Consider the following 19,133-nt stretch of genomic DNA (forward strand, 5'->3'; position numbering starts at 1 on the left):
CCGAAAGACAGAAATGAGAGCTGGCATAATATGGTCCACTACTAGCAGACTATTGGAGCCCAAATCTAGTGCACATATGACCGTGAAATATAAGAGATTGCTTTATCCCAGTATACAGTTGACCGCGGTTACGGACCTAGACAGAGCTCTCCTGGATGCCCTAGTGAGCCTGAAATGTGGCAGTACTGTGTACATGCAACCAGTTGTCACTACATCGAGATTGAAGCGGTCTTACGCACACTGATCAATAGAGAGAGAGAACTGTCTCCGAAAAAGGGATCATACCTACAGAGTTCTAACACTTACGTACTGCCTTCAAAGGAAGTGGCAGTATTGACTAGCAAATACGATCAATTTTGTGGCAGCGGCACGACTACTGAAACAGAACGAGATGGATTCACAATAAAGGATGACAGCCAAAAACAGTTGCAGGATAAAATTTATTAAAATTCTTGACCAAGGTTTCGGTACATATAAATATACCTTCATCAGAAGTAAAACTACTAAAATTACATCATGTAATGGAGAATAATAAAAACAATTATGCCAAAGGCGTTGTTTTTATTATTCTCCATTACATGATGTAATTTTAGTAGTTTTACTTCTGATGAAGGTATATTTATATGTACCGAAACCTTGGTCAAGAATTTTAATAAATTTTATCCTGCAACTGTTTTTGGCTGTCATCCTTTATTGTGAAGAATTTTAACAGTTGCTGCCACAGCCATGTTTAAAATCATGAGAACGAGATGGAGACTACTTAGGTAACATACAACTCGTATGCATACAGTTCGCACAAAAACCTCGGACAATTCCTCGGAATGCTTCATATCTAGTGTAAGTTTTACTTGTCCTTGAAAACCTGTACTGTGATCAGTGAGTATAATTGTGTAAGCTGGCAGTCCACAGCATCTCCGTATCTGTGTGTCAATCTGTATACCAGGATGACAGTACGTAGTATAAAAAGGTACCACGATCATTGGAGCCAAACGTAATTTACAAAAGCTACCAAAGTAGCTACTGCAGTGCACTATTTGAAAACTAGCCACTCTGTGACTCTGAAAGAATGAAGAACCTCTTTTTCCTTAGATTGTTTAATTGAAGAAGCAGTGTGATATCAACTCGGCCAAAACTACATAGTACATAGGAAGCGGTCAAAGCAAGCCTTAGGACTCATCGTACGGATGACTGCTGGCGCAGCGTGTGGCGGGACACGAACCCAATGACGGCGAAACAGCAAACTCCGGTAGTGGTAACACGATAAACCGATGCTAAGTTTGATCAGCCGACGATTATTGCTTGATAGACACCTGAAATCAGCAGCCAGTTTCACAGGTTAAATTTCCTTCAGTATGGGCGAGTTGGCAAAGGCCGGGAGATATGGGAAGTTTTTTGTTAGATTACATCATGGTTAGGCAAAGATTCCGAAATCAGATAATGGATTTCAGGACGTCCCCAGGAGCAGATAGAGACTCATAATTCAATAGTGATCAAGAGTTGGCTGAAGTTTAAGTGATTTGTCAGGAAGAATCAGTGCGCATAAAAGTGGAACATGAAGCTCTAAGGAATGAAGAGATACATTTGAAGTTTTCAAAGGCTATAGAGAGTGGGAAAAGGAATGTATCAATAGGTAGTTCAGTTGAGGAGGAATGGACATCTCTAAAAAGGGAAATCTCAGAACACAGGTGTCCGCGAAGAAATCATGAGTAACAGAAGAAATACTTCAGTTGATCGATGAAAGAAGGGGGTACAAAAATTGTTCAGGGAAACTCGGGAATACAGAAATACAAGTCAGTTAGAAATGAAATAGAAAGGAAGTGCAAGGAAGCTAAAGTGAAATGGCTGCAGGAAAAAGTGAAGCCATCAAAAAGGAAATGATTTTCGAAAGACTGACTCAACATACTGCAATGTCAAAACAGTATTTGTTGAAAGTAAAAGCAAGAGTGTTAACATTAAGAGTGCAATCGTAATTCTACTGTTAGATGCAGAGGAGAGAACTGATAGGTAGAAAGAGTACATTGAAGGCCTCTGTAAGGGGGACGACTTCTCTGATGACGTGATACAAGAAGAAACTGGAGTCGATAGGGAAGAGATCGGTGATCCAGTAATAGAATCAGAATTTAAAAGGTGTTTGCTAGAGTTAAGATCAAATAAGGCAGAAGAAAAGAATAACATTCCGTCGAAAATTCTGCAATCGTTGTGGAAAGTGGGAACGAAACGGCTATTTACGTTGTTGTGCAGAATATCTGAGTCTAGCGGTATACCATCTGACTTTCTGATAAACATCGTCCACACAATACCGAAGATTGCAGGAGCTGACAAGGGCGATAATTATCGTGAGAGATTTATCGCACAATCAGTTGAACAGCCCATGCGTCCAAGTTACTGACAAGATTAATATACAGAAGAATGGAAATAGAAATGAGGATATTTTAGATGACAATCAGTTTAGATTTACGAAAGGTAAAGGCACCAGTGAGGCAGTTATGATGCGATTGGTAACGGAAGCAAGACTATAGAACAATCAAAACATATTGATAGGGTGTGTCGACTTGGAAATAGCAGTCGACAATGCCAAATGTGCAAGATGTACGAAATTCTGAGGACAATAGGGATAGGCTATAGGGAGACACGGTTATTATACAATACGTTACAAAGTCAAAAAGGGACAATAAAACTGGAAGTTAAGAACGAAGTGATTCGGTTAAAAAGGATGTAAGTCAGAGAAGTAATTTTTCGCCCCTACTGTTCAATCTAAACGTCGAAGAATCAATGATGGAAATAAAAGAAAGGTTCAGGAATAGGATTAAAATTGAAGGATATCAATGGTACGATTCGCTGATGACATTGCTATCCTGAGTGAAAGTGAAAAGAATTACATTATCTGTTAAACGGAACTAAGAATCTAATAAGTACAGAATATGGATTGCGGGTAAATCGAAGAAAGACTAAGGTAATCAGAAGTAGCAGAAATGAAATCACCGAGAAACTTAACACCAGGATTGAGATCACAAAGAAGATGAAGTTAAGAAATTCTTCTACTTAGGCAGCAAAATAACCCATGTTGGATGGAGCAAGTACGACATGAAAAGCAGACTACCACTGGGAAAAAGTTCATTTCTGGCCAAGATAAAAAATTAAATGATCATATGGCACTGTTGGCCGAAAGGTCCCATCTGGGGAAGTTCGGCCGCCGAGTGCAAGTCCTATTTCAGTCGACACCACATTGGGCAACTTGCGTAAGAGTGATGAAAATGAAATGATGATGAGTGCAACGCAACACCGAGTCCACGAGCGGAAAAAATTTCCAACACGGCCGGGAATCCAACCGGTGCCAGCTGTATGGGAGATAAGCACTTAGCTAAGCAGGAGGCCCCTGGCCAAGGTAAGTGTACTAGTATCAAATATAGACCTTAATTTGAGAAATAAATTTCTGATCATGCAAATTTGAATCACAGCATTGTAAGGTAGGGAAACATGTACTGTGGGAAAACTGGAAAGAAGAGAATCGAAGCATTTGAGATGTAGTACTGAAGAGAAGTGTTGTGGGTGGACTGATAAGGTTAGGAAAGAGGATGTTCTCCGCAGAATCGGCGAGGAAAAGAATATATGGAAAACACTGACAAGAAGAAGGGACGGGATGGTAGGACATGTGTTCATACGAGCACATCACGGAATAACTTCCATGTTACAAGAGGGAGGTGTAGAGGGTAAGAACTGCAGAGGAAAACAGACATTAGGGCACATCCAGCTAATAACTGAGGACGTAGTTCGCAAATACTACTCTGAGATTAAGAGGTTTGCACAGGAGTGCAATTCATGGCGGTCCGCATCAAACCAGTTAGCAAACTGGTGACCTCCCCCTCGCTCCCCAACCCCTCCAAAAATGGACGACAATAACAAGCTAAAGGTCTAAGAAGAACATTTTTACATAGTATCCGGCAGTATGTTCTTGAAATGGAAGCTGTGTATCATTGCATACAGAAATTATTTTGGAGTCCCCATTCTTACAAATATTTGCGAGTAAATCCTTACTCTATAGTGCAGCTTTAAAAAGAAATGCATAATTTGCATCATCTTGAAGAGATTAAAGCAAACAATCATCTGGAAAACGCAAGATTTGTTTAAACCACTTGAACGTGGTTTCAACGCTTGTAAAAAGTCTTTTACAAAAGGACATAGTGACAATGTCTAAAGAAGCCTTTTTTTTATAAAAGTTGAAACGTCTGAAAGTTGTTTCAGTTAATCTTCCATTTTACCGCTAATTGGATGTTTATTATCTCTTCAAAAAGTTTTCGCCCTATGGTTGCTGCTCCAACCATGCAAAAAATTCATAATTTATATTTTTAGAAACATATAGCACTCAACAAATTCGAAGTAATTACAATTACTACATTAGTAGCCACGATGGCAGCCATGGCAGCCAGTTTCACCTCTGGTTTAGAATAAGTTGAAACGCCTGGTTATATCTGCAGGACAGAACAGGTAGTTGGAATAGTGGAAAAGGGCCAAAAGTGAGTGGCTTCAGTTACACTCGAACACATATAACTTTATTTAGTAGCCCAAACATTACAGCGCAAATTTCCAAGCTTAACTATCGACTGAATATGTCACACAATCTTAGGGCGTAAGGGTACAACCTCTTTAATTTTTAAAACGGCTGAAGGCCCATGATTTAAAACACAACTACAATAATTTTTCAAAAGTCAGATAACCCAAAGCTTTATCCAAACAGAAATTCTAAATGAGGCTGAAGGCCCAAACAATGCAAGACTTGACAAGTAAGGAACTTCCAATATTGAAACTGCTGAAGGCTGATTATTTAAAATCCAGCTAAAAATATACTGTTTCAAACCATCGGCTATGAGCCATTGAAATACACTATCAAGCACCAATAAGAAAAGGCAGTACAGCCAGCGACGCTCAGAAGTTTCCAGGGTCGGTCTGCACTTGGAATATTAACGTTCTCTTAGGGGAGACAGGTAGTCGGCTCAACTGCATCCGATCCTCCGGCAGCCGAATCAAGAGACAGTCAACAGACCCGCCGACAAGACGGCTTGCTTTCCACCCGACCAGTACACAAGGAACTCCAAAGCTAAAGCGTAAAATGTGTAGCCGCCCACAACCAACTGTGCATAAGCTGTCAAACCTACACACACGTGTTGGACAGCGACAACACGCTGAGGAAAGGACACTGACTGAATTTTACGTCAGCGGCCAGGGCAGGTAACCGGACAGCTAACGGCCACAAGGCAGAAAATTCCGCTGGTGCTCTTGGACTTCAAATAAGCAAAACACAGTTGAACTCCACCGGATGGTGACCAAACTCGAACACTCGGTGTTGCTCAAGTGAATACCCCCAACAGACAACCATGAAAACCAACGGCACAAAGTGAACAGACTGGCTTCGGTAATAAAATCACCACTCAACTTTAATTTCCTGGGTCGGTGAGCTACGAACCTCGTAGCAATCGGAACAGCGCCCACATACTCCGACACTGCATAGAGGTTACCAGCGGGCCCGGCCCACTGCGCTGATCCACACGGACCGACCGACAGCCGCACACCGGCTAGCCGGAAACTATCAGCACCACACCAAAGATAGTACAAGGTGCGAATATCGATACACACCGCTGCTGCCACAAGTAGAAAGAGGAAGAACCACGGCATAACCGCAATAACCGCGGAAAACGAAACGCATAGTAACTGTCAAGACTTAAACCAACGCATAAGCCGGGGCCAGCACGACTCATAAGTATCTGTACCACTAAGGTCCGATCCACGAACTAAGGTGGTGCGCGTATTTCGAGGCATGGACGGGGATTGCGTTTCAAGCTACAATTGCGGTACTCGCACACACATACTTTGGTCTAGAAGAAAGCGTGCATCCTGCAGGCTATGTCCCTCGCATGCTTTTGTAGAATTTGTCACTTATCACTACTATCAGCGATGACAACTCGCAACAAATGGAATGGAAATTCACTAAATTACTCGCTATAATCACGTTTAAAGCTTGCACTGATAACACATTCGCAGCGGAGCATCCAGATCAGTACTAGAAGTCCGTTGGCTGTCGGAGAAAGAGTGAAGAAGGTGTGCAATACAAGCCTAAACCCGACCTCCATCGTTCGTGATTCCACCTATAGTTCGTGAATATTTAAGACATAGTTTATCTCACCGCTCGCTAGCAGTTTGTATAAATCGTTCCCAAAATGGTTTTTCGTGGGATTTATGCCATATGCCTGACGATGAGTTAAGAACTGCGCATCTTTTTTTTTTTTATATATAACATTCAAAGCTGAAGGTGTCCTCTTCCTGCATCCAACGTATTTAGATTATCCATTGGTGCAGTATATAAAGTATCTTCATACTTTATACCATCTCTAGTCCTCACAAAGTTGGGCAGTACACAACAGGTTTTTATTCAAAAAAATAGTGAAATGAGCGTATGGCATTGATGGCCGGGAGGCCCCATCCGAGGATGTTCCGCGGCCATGTGCTAGATTTATTTCAGTCGACGCCACATTGGGCGACTCGTGTGCCGGTGACGAGGATGAAATGATGATGAGGACAACACAACCCCCAGTCCACGAGCGAAGAAAATCTCCAACCCAGCCGGGAATCGAACCCGGGCCCGCTGGATGGGAGGCAAGCACGTTACCATCCAGCTTTTTTTTTTTTTTTTTTCAAAGCCAAACTCAATATTTCTTTTTCCTTTAAGAACAAATTGTGAGGAATAAATAAGGAAAAGTATTTTTTTTTCGAAAGAAAACAAAGTCTCCGATTATACTGGTTTCTCCTTCCAGTAAACAAAAATGAGTCTCCTTCGTCTTGTTGGCGAAGAAGCAATCCTTTGGAACAAAAAAAAGTTTCTCAAAGTCAAAATCAAAGTTCTTTTTCCTTTAAGAACAAACTAGGAGGAAGAAATAAGGAAAAGCTTTTTAAGTCGTCATGCGACTTGTAGTTAAATTCCAGTTCATACAGGAGCTCCTGAAGTGTCCACCTACAGCATGCCAGCTCGTCCAAACGTGTCTTCTCATGGCGTAGGCGTGAGTTCTGGGTGGCAGATCTATTCAGTTCGGTTCGTTTTATACAGTTTTCAGCTTCTCAGGGCTTGGACGTTCCAGCTACTAGGTGGGTCATCGAAAGTGCTCCGTAAGAAATTAGAAAAATATTGTTTATAGCGTGGGTTGCGTATCAGGACGCAGTGTCGTTCGTTGAGATAAGTCCAATATCCTAGCGTAGACTTGTCGCCTGAAGTAAAAAGATAGCGGATCGTGTGGCCACAGATCCAGTTCACAGAGTTAGTTTTGGCGGAGGGGTAGAAAGTCTTATCGGGGTACAAAAGCATGTGGACGTCGATCTGAGCCGGTGTCTGGCGAGTAAGAAACGCCAAAATTCGCTGCGCAAGTGTCCAGACGTCTAGCGCTGTGCCACAGTGGAACCGGTGGACATCCGTGTCATCCACGCCACAGTGGGTGCAGAGGGATGAATCGGCGAGATGGATGCGGTGCAGACGATCTCGGTTAACTTGTTTGGCATTCACGGTGATGTACCACGCTGATTGAACGTCTGATTCGAGAAAACGCGCATGTATCGCCTTCCATATGTGTCGCCACACGTACTGTAGATACTTACATTCGATGGGGTTGGACGGGCGGCACTGTTGTAACAATTCGGAGACTGTTTTCGTGAGGTACAAACGTGTAAGTGGTAAGGACCGGTAGATATAACTGAACTCCAGGAAAAATCGTTGGATGTAATAAAAGGGGGTTGGAATGGTCGATATCAGTACTCGGGCGGACAAGGAGGCCGGTGCAAAGTTGTGAAGCAGGAGGCTAGTAAGGTTCTGCGGGCAACGATGCCAAAGTTAGAGTTGGGAGCTGACGTATAGTGCCTTGACACGAGTCGGCACGTGGATGAGTCCCACCCCGCCACGATCTCGTGGCAGTGCAAGGGATTCATACTGCACCTTGAATAACATCCCCGAGCTGACGAAGGAGCCGAAAGCCATCAACAGTCGTCGCGCCAGGAGATTTGGGACTGGTAGTACTTGAGCCACGTGTGGTATACGGGAAGCATGATACATGTTCACGTATTGCGCGCGTTGGATAACGTCGAGAGCTCGTAGCCTGTGATCGGCGAGATTTGCCCTGATTGTCTGTAGCAAGCGTCTACCATTGATAGCCGCTGAGCGGCGCAGGTCTGCTGTGAAATCAAGTCCAAGACACCGTATGGTGGCGGCGACACTAAGGGGGGCAGCGCATCTCTCCGGCAAGCCCTCACCAATGAGCAGGACCTTGGATTTTGACACGTTGAGGCAGCTCCCCGACGCTTCGCCGCAAGTCGCCACCCATGTCAGTGCTGCTCGTACTTCATCTTCACTGCTCAGGTATAGTACTATGTCGTCTGCGTAGGCTGTACAACAAAAACGGTGGCCTTGCACAGCCATGCCTTCCAAACGTTGGCGCATGCCCTGGAGCAGGGGTTCCAAGTCGAAAGCATACAAAATCGTGGAAAGAGGGCATCCTTGCCGTACAGATCGTGCGATGACCAGGGACGGTGTAAGACGACCATTGTAAATGATTTTAGAGGTTGCTCTACTCAACAGGCGCATAACCACTGTTACAAAACCGCCAGGAAAACCCATATGCTGAAGAACTGTCCGTAAATAGAAGTGGTCAACACGGTCGAAAGCCTGGCTAAAGTCCAGTGAAGCCAAGGCGCCAGGGAGACGCTGATGATGCGCTAATGCTATCATGTCTCTGTAACGGCAAAGGGCCGTACGGATGTTGTTGTCGCCTCCTAGGGAAGTCTGGTCGCAGGATGCGACGTAACGTGCGACCTTCTTGAGTCGCGATGCCAGTAGCCGTGTGAATATTTTCATGTCGCTGTTGAGCAAAGTAATTGGTCGATAGTCCTGGACCCTCGATAACCCGCGCGGTTTATGTACGGGGATAATAATTCCTTCTAGAAAGGCGTTCGGGACCACTGTCCTCGGTGACATCAGCTCTTGTGCGATTGCCGTCCATGTGGAAGCCAACAAATACTGAAAACTTTTATAAAATTCGATGGGTATACCGTCAGGTCCAGGAGACCTGTTATCGGAACCTGCCTTGATAGCATCTACCACTTCATCTGTGGTTACGTCGTCTTGGAGGTCATGCACTGCATCCTCCGGAAGAGTGTTCGTAGTGAGCTGAGCGACTTCTGTGATCAGTGCTGCAGAATGCGGTACGGCTGCGTATAGCCCGGCAAAATGAGCATGGAGAGCACGACCGATGCTTTGTTGGGTGTCGTGCCGGCGCCCTTCCACATCAGTGAGGACTTGGATCAGAGCTCGTCGTCGCCGTTGTCTTTCCTGAAGGAGGTGGTACATCGACAGACGTTCATGAGGGATTCGATTAGAAGCTCGAGAACGGACTACAGTGCCTTCCAAGTTACGCCGCATGATCAAGGAGATCTGCGCCTTCGTGCGATGGACCATCGACTGCCGGGCTGGCGAGAAAGGCATCGTCGCACAGTCACGTAGAATGGTGTAGTAGAAGTGCAGGGTATTAGTTTGCCACGCCTTTAATTCCTTCCCAAAACTCATCAGAGTCTTCCTGAGGGTCGGCTTTGCACAGGAGAGCCACCATGATAAGGTGGAGTCATAGGCTTCTCGACGATGGTGGCAGCGTGCCCACGCTTCTTCGACCATACGGCGACAGTCTGAGGAAGTCAGGTGAGCGACATTGAGTTTCCACAGACCACGACTATGCCACACTTGCTGTCGGGCGAGAGTGACGTCACAGAGGTATGCATCATGGTCTGAAAAGGCCAAGGGCCAGACTTCCGCATGACGTGTGCCATCAGCAAGGGAGCGGGTAACGTAGATGCGATCTATGCGGCTGGACGAGTGAGAGGTGTAGAATGTATAGCCCGGTTGAATTCCGTGGAGCTTCTTCCATGTGTCAACAAGTCGGAGACGGTCGATGACCACTGAGAGAAATGCACAAGGGGAATGTCGCGGGAGTTGGTCCGCGGGCTCTTGTGTCGAGTTAAAATCCCCACCGAGTACCAAATCGTCCTGCGGACCGGTGAAGAGGGGTGTGACGCTTTCGGCAAAAAAAGTTTGTCGGTCATGACGGCGGCCAGTGCCGGACAGAGCGTAGATATTAATAATACGCACGCCGAACAATGTGAGGGCCATACCTCGCGCAGTGGGGAGGTAGATGACGTCCTCTGTAGGGAGTCCGTCGCGTAGCAGGATGGCGACGCCGCTACCGGTATCGGATGCGGGGTAAACATGGGCGTTGTATCCGGTGGGAACTAGGAAGTCAGCCACAAACACCTCTTGTAAGAGTGCTATATCCACATCCGCAGAGTAAATAGTGTCTCTGAACATGGCCAGTTTATGGGGGGCACGAATGGTGGCAAGATTCATCGTGGCGATACGATAGTGCTGTGTGCGGCCATCCTCAGTATTTGCAGAACGTGCGGTAGAAGTAGCCGGCAGGTGGAGACCCGCCGGTGGTCCCGCAGTGGTGATAATTACTGGCGGGGCGCCAGCCCCAGTGTCGCCGAGGTGGACTCCTGTGCAGACACGCTGGCAGTCTGTTCCGCTTCTTCTTCAACGTCATCGGCCCAGGAAGCTGACGACGTGGACATGTGACGGTCACGTACTTCCGGAACGGGTGTTGTGGATTCCGCAACATGAGTGGCAGGGGGACCGCCGTCATCATTCGTTGACAACGGCGTGGACACGTCCCTGGCTGGGAGAGTAGGCGTCACAGGAGGGGCTCCTGTTGCTGCCACATCGCATGACTGGACGCAATGTGGGAGATCACCGTCGGACATCAGGTCGACATCTCGTGGGGCCGTCTGAGAAAGGGCGTCATCGGAAGGCGTTCGTCGTCGTTTCCTGTGTTTGCGAGGCGACCGCTGTTTTCTGATGTGGCCTTCTGAATCAGAATGTGGTCGCCCGTCGTCTGACGCCGAACCCGTCTGGACAAAGGCAGACGTCGGCACGACACCGAGGTCGACGTCCATGGTTCCAACAGGAACATCGGTTTCGGTCTGCAAACCGGACGGTCCTGAAGCGAGCACTGGAGGTGACGCCGTGCTTGTGTCCTCGGCGCGTTGTGCTGCGGCGGGTTGCGTTGACGATGCTGCTGGCGCAATCGAGATTGGTACGACGGGGTCCTGTGCAACCTTGGCGTAGGTGATGTGTAAGGACGTGACCGTCGAAGCCTGGGTCTCTTCACGTAACGGCGTATGTATTAAACGACGGTGTAAGCATTCGGAACATACATGTCCCTCCTGGCCACATCTTGCGCACGTTCGTGGCTGTCCATCATACATGACGATTGCCCTCACACCGCCAATCAGCAGGTACGATGGGACATGTTTCGTCAGCTCAATTTTTATTTGCCTGACGCCATTTAATACGGGGTAGGTCGTAAATGTTTGCCACTTCTCCGCGACGTGACCCAAGATGGTGCCATATGGTTGGAAAGCGGCAATGACCACATCCTGAGGCACCTCGAACGGGAGTTCAAACACCCGCAATGTCCGGAGACCGAAACCAGCATGGGCGACTGTCACAGCACCCATATGTCCATCGGAGTGTTTAAATTTCAGTCCGGTGGCATGACGGTGAATTATGTCATTGCAAATTTCCTCCGTCGACATCTTGATGTAGACAACACTTCCAGTGATGGAAAAATGTATGCCGATTACGTCCTGGGGGTTCAAACGTAGATCCTCACGTATGAACTGTTCGACTTCGAAAGCTCTGGGTCGTGGATGTTCGGTCTGAAACGTTACTTTGATCGTTGCACGGCGGTACGAGTGCGCCATGGTGTACGTTAGTACTGGACTCGATAGACACAAACACCGCGACGCGGAAGTAAACACCGCCAAGAGCGGAGCGTCACACGGCGCGCGGAGCAGCTCCGCACGCTAGCACGGCTGCGAGCCGACTGACGTATCGGAAGACAAGAGGCGTCTGCAAACCCATCACTGAAGTTACCGTATACTGGACGCTTGTCTTGTGGCCACGTTAGCCCAGCGTAGTCCCTCCATAGCTGTGTAGCTCTTGACGAACGCGATATCGCTCAGTTGTGCAACTATAATTTAACGGCGGTAGCGAAAACTTCTATAAAAGTGGAGCAGAAGCCACTCATTTGTAAATCAGCTAAATTAGAATCATAATAACGATAGCATATGCAAATAAACGCACATGTCTGATGAATATTCAAAACTATTCTGTTTTCATGGCACAGTTAATAAAGAGAGAAAAAATTTTACTATCGATGCCGTCTAACCTCCTATCTTGCATTCTCTTAATAGTAGATTCCTCGTCATGCGTTAATAAGTACACAAATAAATAAAATTACTCTCATTAACACAAATATGAGTATCTTGTCTCTAGCGGTCAAATATAAATTCACTCAGTCTGTACCCAAAAATTAGTCCAGTGGAGAATGTCGATGACTTTATCGTGAGGAATCCTTAGAATACCATCAGAACGTACCATTTTTCGGAAGATTTTGAGAAGCAAACGCTATTAACGTTTTAAGCTTTGGGATACGTTCCGGCCATTTCGAGGGCAATGCAATCGTTATATAATTTTGTCTGGCTTAATGAACTGCTTAGACTGAATTTTACTGTGAATTAAGTAATAAGGTCTATATAGTATATTGTAAGGACATAATATTTCCAGAAAACGGGGATAACTAACTTGCTGTCAAAATGTTCTTCGGGACAGGACAGTACATTGGTAAGTGATAGACATTAGGTTTGTTCCTTCAACACCTGCACATAAATTTTACGTTCGTGGTGTTGAAAGATGATAAATTAACCGTATGGATATTTTGATAAGAGGCAAATGCAGTTCGGTGTGGAATTTTCTTAACCTCTCTCCTTAAACTGGCATTCACTTTAGCTAAGCTTGCTCGTTCTACGTGGGTCATCGCTCCACCAAAATATGTCAGCTGAAAAAATAACCCAGAGCGCTCCGCCAGCCTATAGAAATACCATCTGAGCCCTATTACAGCCCTCTGCGGATGAACAGCCGATGAGAACGTTGTTGTTGTTGTGGTTTTCAGTCCTGAGACTGGTTTGATGCAGCTCTCCATGCTACTCTATCCTGTGCAAGCTTCTTCATCTCCCAGTACCTACTGCAACCTACATCCTTCTGAATCTACATCCTTCTGATGACCTACATCCTTCTGATGAGAACGTAGGTGTCACTATTTCAAAAGCGTACCACCACACTCCCGTACCACCACCGTGGGTGTACTTCAAATTTAAAATTCTCCTTGCTGAATGAATAACAGCGGGATATCTGTTTGACATTGCGCCTACCAACCAATTACTATGCCTCAGTAGTGTTACTGGAGTAACTGTACATGTGTCACCATCAAGTAAAACAGCTTTAAGAAACCTGGAACCTTAAATGGAAAGACCTGCTGCTGTATAGTACTGAAGGAAATACGCAACGAGACGAACAGATATGTCACTTTTATTCAAAGAGAATTACATAAGCCAGGACATGGTTCTGAATAGAATGTGTTGTCACCTCAGATGGCAGTTCATACTGACCACAAGCATGGCCCCCAGTTCTTGCGGCGGAGTGCGCCATTCCGCCACCAGCACCATCTGCTGGACTGTCGTTGGAGTATGTGGACGTGCTGCAATACGTCTGCTCAATGAATACCACACTGGCTCTGTAGTATTTAAGTCAGGGGACGGGTAGGCCAGTCCATTCTATGAATATCCTTTCGTTCCAAAAGCTATTCCACCTGCGCTGCTCGAAACGACTGCTCATTGTCGTCCATAAAAGTGAAGTCAGGGCCGAGTGTACTTCTGAAAAGCCTCACATGGAGAGGAGTTCAGTGTAATAACGTTGTCTGGTCAATGTACTGTGTTGAGAAATTTGGACAACAGTACACCCGTGCACCGTTGTTCCTTTCCACACCGTAAGACTTGGACAATGAACAGGATCATAAAAAGGTTTCGATGCTGCTGAGCCACAGTCATGCAATACCTATTGAAACAGTCAACCACCATTTATCTGTATATTACTGTATGTATCTTCTATACTATTTAGATTTCAGGTTCTTAGTACTTTTAGCATTTTACTCGACAGTGGCATAAAAGTCGAAATCTAGGTATTACAGATAATAAATATAATAATACACAGTCAAGTGGCGGTTTATTGTTACAAAAATGAAAATTATCATTTTTCGAGAGTGTTGGACGTCCCCTCGTTTGACGAGGGGCCAGAACACGTAATGCGCCGAGGAAAATAGCTAAACATGACCGTTTTGGACGTCTTACGTCATCACTGTGTTCTTTAGAGAGCACGTCTGCCTAGCAGTCAGTCTTCGTGGAATCAGTGGGCTATCATCCACTGTTATTAATTTTTCTGTTCTGATGCAGGGAGCACTGATCCTGTATTACAAAATTTCGTCCCATTCATTACGTGTTTTGATTCCTTACAGTGGGCTGTAGTAGTTATTTTTGTTTTGGTATTGTTCCTTCTTTCTTAAGACTTTGTCCATTCACTGTGAATATTAATTATTTAAGGTCTGATTCTATGATTCTAGCTATTTTGCAATTATTTGGCAGGATTCTAGTACTGTTCCTGAATATCAGGCGTAGCCTGCTCCCTGTCATGAATTTTACTATAATCTTGCGTACATGCTAAGGACTTCTGTTCGTAGTATGTATAGTGACATCATTTCTTGCAAATCGTTTTTTGTGATTCTGTTGTTAATAAACTGCTTATTCTGACAGCTGTACAACACCACAACCTCCAGACACTTCCACTCTTCAGCCTTGTTGCTGATAAATCTGACGTAACAACTGATGAAAATTTCGTGGACTGACAAGTTATGACGGGGCCCTCCGTAGAATCGACAAAGAAAGGAACTCGTTGAATACATGGGCAATGTGGACAGGGTAGTATAACTTGTGTTAAGAATCAAGGAGTAACTCCCATGGTACCTCAGAGCCTAAAAACCGTAGAGTATTACTAAGATTATAATATATGCAAAAAATTAGGACGAACTGTGAAAGTTACGATGTAAGATGAATAAGTTGACACAGAAGAGGAACTCGTGACAGGACAAATCGAAACAGTATAAATATCTGTGACTTAAAAAATTTTGAGGCACTTCCGACATGATACGATCTTCCTAACACATCGACACCACCTCATAGATACCAGTAAGTATGTCTTGCAACCACGAGGGCTACTGGCCGACTCTTGGACTTCGGACCGCGAAGAAACCCAAAACTGCTGCTTTACATCCACGCCGCTCAGCCATTCTGACTCTGGGTCAAGACGCCAACATTTTCAACCGAAATTTCCCTCACACGTTAAGAAAGCGTTTCTTCTAGCGGGAGGTTAACACCAGTGGCTGAAATACGTCTGCCGTTGTACTTCGACACCATAAACCGGTTTGAAAGGTTATGGAAAGATCAGCCCATAGGCTCCACTTTGATCAGACCTCGATTCCCATGGAAGCTAGCTCTGGCGCAGACAAGGGCCAATATTCGATGCTTTGGATGTTGCAACACATGAAATGGACCCTGCACTTAATTACACTGCTTAACAGTTGCAAAGGAACAGAGACATCATTGGACATGAATAACCATATGCAGTGATGGACTACATAAAATACAGTACATACGTAACAGAGGAGGATCGGTATGTTCACAACGAAAATGGTACTGATTTATATATATGTGTGTGAAATCTTATGGGACTTAACTGCTAAGGTCATCAGTCCCTAAGCTTACACACTATTTAACCTAAATTATCCTAAGGACAAACACACACACCCATGCCCGAGGGGGACTCGAACCTCCGCCGGGAGCAGCCGAACGGTACTGATTTTCACACATGGGAAAGTAGAGTAAAAGACATAAATAACTTTAGTTTTTGACATAGGTCACACGTCCAACATGATGTTTGATATCTCATTCTCAGTTAGCAATATTGCCTAGTCGGGCATTAATATAGATTTTGCACCTTTCATTCATTCTGGCTACCAAACTGTTGAGGAGTCCTTGGGGAATATTATCCCGATACTCTTTAAAGGCGGTTTTCAGTTCCAAAAAAATTGTTGAAATGGCTCTGAGCACTATGGGACTTAATTTCTGTGGTCATCAGTCCCCTAGAACTTAGAAGAACTTAAACCTAACTAACAACCTAAGGACATCACACACATCCATGCCTGAGGCAGGATTCGTACCTGCGACCGTAGCGGACGCCCGATTCCGGACTGTAGCTCCTAGAACCGCTCGGCCACCCCGAACGGCTGTTTTCAGTTCTTACACTGCTCGGTGACAGTTTGTTCACTGAGAAACAGGTCTGCCGAAGCCATCATATTCATGTTCTTATTGGTACAAAGGCTATCCCATTAATTCAATATTTTCACTTTCTAGTGTGCCCGACGCCTAAACTTTTCTGCCTAGGTAGGTGCTGCTATCCATAAAGAGAAAGTCGGACTCTACCGCACCCCTAAACAGGATGAAATAATCCTGAATATTCTCCCTGCAGTACAGCTGTGCTATAATGGTACCTCTTGCAAAGATATGCAGCGGTGTTCGGTCATTGCCCACAATACCAGTCCACGCTATAAAGTCCAGCTAATACCGATGACGTTCAAAAACGGGTTTGCAACAACCGCTTGCCACAGTGAAGTGGGATCCATAGGAGATCATCACTCTTGACCGCTGTTTCTGGTCCCAGACAACATGCTCCCTAAACCAAATACTTCTCAACGATAGCTTGGTTGAACTGCAATGCATTTACCAGGCTTCCATGCGTACGATACAGCCGTATTTCGTCACGGCGAAATGTTTCTGGCAGAGACACGTGTACTGGTAGCTGTTGCAGGCTCGACAGCGATGTGCCTAGAAGTGAAATGTCGGTTCTTTTCGCAACTAGAGATAATTATCGATCTTTTTGCGATCTGGTGGTCCGCTTACTGCCAGCGGCATTAATTTGCATAGCGTTCCCACCACCAGCGGCCGTTTTTTAATCGCAAAATATCTCTTATCGACCCACTCATTATTGTGGCCACAATTTGACACTTCGACTGGATTCAGGCCCTCGCGATTTTTATCCACGATCATAAGCTCTCAAATGATATCTTGCAGGCATGTTTTCATATCACACGGAGTGTCGCACTAGTCGGTACCACAACCTTCGTCGAAAACCGTACTGCTTGAACTGTCGAATGCATACTGGGTGTTCGTGCACACGCTTCGCTGAAGTTAACACGTCTCGCCTTCTACATTTCCTTTCATCTACATCTATCTATACACATACTCCACAATCCACCATACGGTGCGTGGCGGAGGGTACTTCGTACCACAACTAGCATCTTCTCTCCCTGTTCCACTCCCAAACAGAACGAGGGAGAAATGACTGTCTATATGCCTCTGTACGAGCTCTAATCTCTTTTATCTCATCTTTGTGGTCTTTCCGCGAAATATAAGTTGGCGACAGTAAAATTGTACTGCATTCAGCCTCAAATGCTGGTTCTCTAAATTTCTTCACTAGCGATTCATGAAAAGAATGCCTCCTTCCCTCTAGAGACTCCCACCCGAGTTCCTGAAGCATTTCCGTAACACTCGGGTGATGATCAAACCTACCAGTAACAAAACTAGCAGTCGCCTTTGAATTGCTTGTATGTCCTCCCTCAATCCGACCGGATTGGGATCCCAAACGCTCGAGCAGTACTCAAGAATAGGTAGTATTAGTGTTTTATAAGCGGTCTCCTTTACAGATGAGCCACATCTTCCCAAAATTCTACCAATGAACCAAAGACGACTATCCACCTTCCCCACAACTGCCATTACATGCTTGTCGCACTTCATATCGCTCTGGAATGTTCCGCCCAAATATTTAATCGACGTGACTGTGTCAAGCGCTACACTACTAATGGAGTATTCAAAGATTACGGGATTCATTTTCCTATTCATCTGCATTAATTTAAATTTTTCTATATTTAGAGTTAGCTGCCATTCTTTACACCAATCACAATTCCTGTCCAAGTCATCTTGTATCCTCTTACAGTCACTCAACGACGACACCTTCCCGTACGCCACAGCATCATCAGCGAACAGCCGCACATTGCTATCCACCCTATCTAAAAGATCATTTATGTAGATAGAAAACAACAGCGGACGTACCACTCTTCCCTGGGACACTCCAGATGATACCCTCACCTCCTTTTACTGTCAATGGTTGCTGTTCCACAGGAATTGGCAGTTGTCCTTTAGCAAGTGTCAGTTGTTCGTTAGCAACCGAAAAGTAGTGTCCTTTCCGTAGAGTAATGGATTTGTACGGTGCGTCGCGTAGTACATTACCCACTGCTAATTATATCATCAAGCTTCATACAGTCGCAACAATATAAGCACCAAGTACGACCTAGTACATCATTAATCTAGGGTTAATGAGGATGAGGGAAGCTCTTCATCCAGGGAGGCAACGCGATAAAGTGCTTTGTCGTGAAAAAAAAGAAAAAAAAGTCACAAAAGAAACAAGAGTACTGTGTGGAGGCGGAATTGCCCTCTCTTCAATTACTCGCAAGTGTGCTGGGGCCACTTCAAAGAAGGCGGGTGGGCGCCAGAGCGGAGGAACCGGCCTCCACCAGCTCCGCCCCCACTACCGCCCCCGCACTGTCGCCTTTCTCCTCGGTGCCACTGGGACCAAAGAAAGGCCGGCGTGATGCTGCGGCCGTAGGCGCCGCAAAACGGGCACACAAAGGGCGGACCTCGCGTTTTATGGTGACTTACGTACACTGGCACCGTCGCGGCGCTGTCGCTTGCGGAAAGGGAGTGCGTTTACCGTTTAACGAAGCGACCTGCACGCAAATCTGGCTCCCCAGAAAAGGAGTCGGCGGGCGAGAACGAAAGCTGTGAGACGCCACACGTTTGGCGAGACCGCGTGGCTATCCAAGTTGGCGCGGCGTGAATTAATTTGAGTGACAGGGAGCAGGTGTCTCTGGTCTCAGCTGCGTCCTTGTAGCGTCGGTGATGCCTCAATTAACGCTCGGTACTACGGAAAGACTAACAATTATCCTGCCCCATCCTCGTTACAGATTTTATTCAACGCTGAGTTCTGTGAA

At 45.6% G+C, this 19,133-nt stretch overlaps 1 protein-coding gene across 1 annotated transcript in view; it reads right to left on the reverse strand.

Annotated features, from left to right (window-relative positions):
* Window positions 1-19,133, reverse strand: part of LOC126092189 (hemicentin-2-like) — an 862,093-nt gene that overhangs the window by 675,105 nt on the left and 167,855 nt on the right. The gene's annotated exons all lie outside the window — the stretch shown is intronic.

This window comes from Schistocerca cancellata, chromosome 7 (assembly GCF_023864275.1).
Source record: "Schistocerca cancellata isolate TAMUIC-IGC-003103 chromosome 7, iqSchCanc2.1, whole genome shotgun sequence".
Lineage (NCBI taxonomy): Eukaryota > Metazoa > Arthropoda > Insecta > Orthoptera > Acrididae > Schistocerca > Schistocerca cancellata.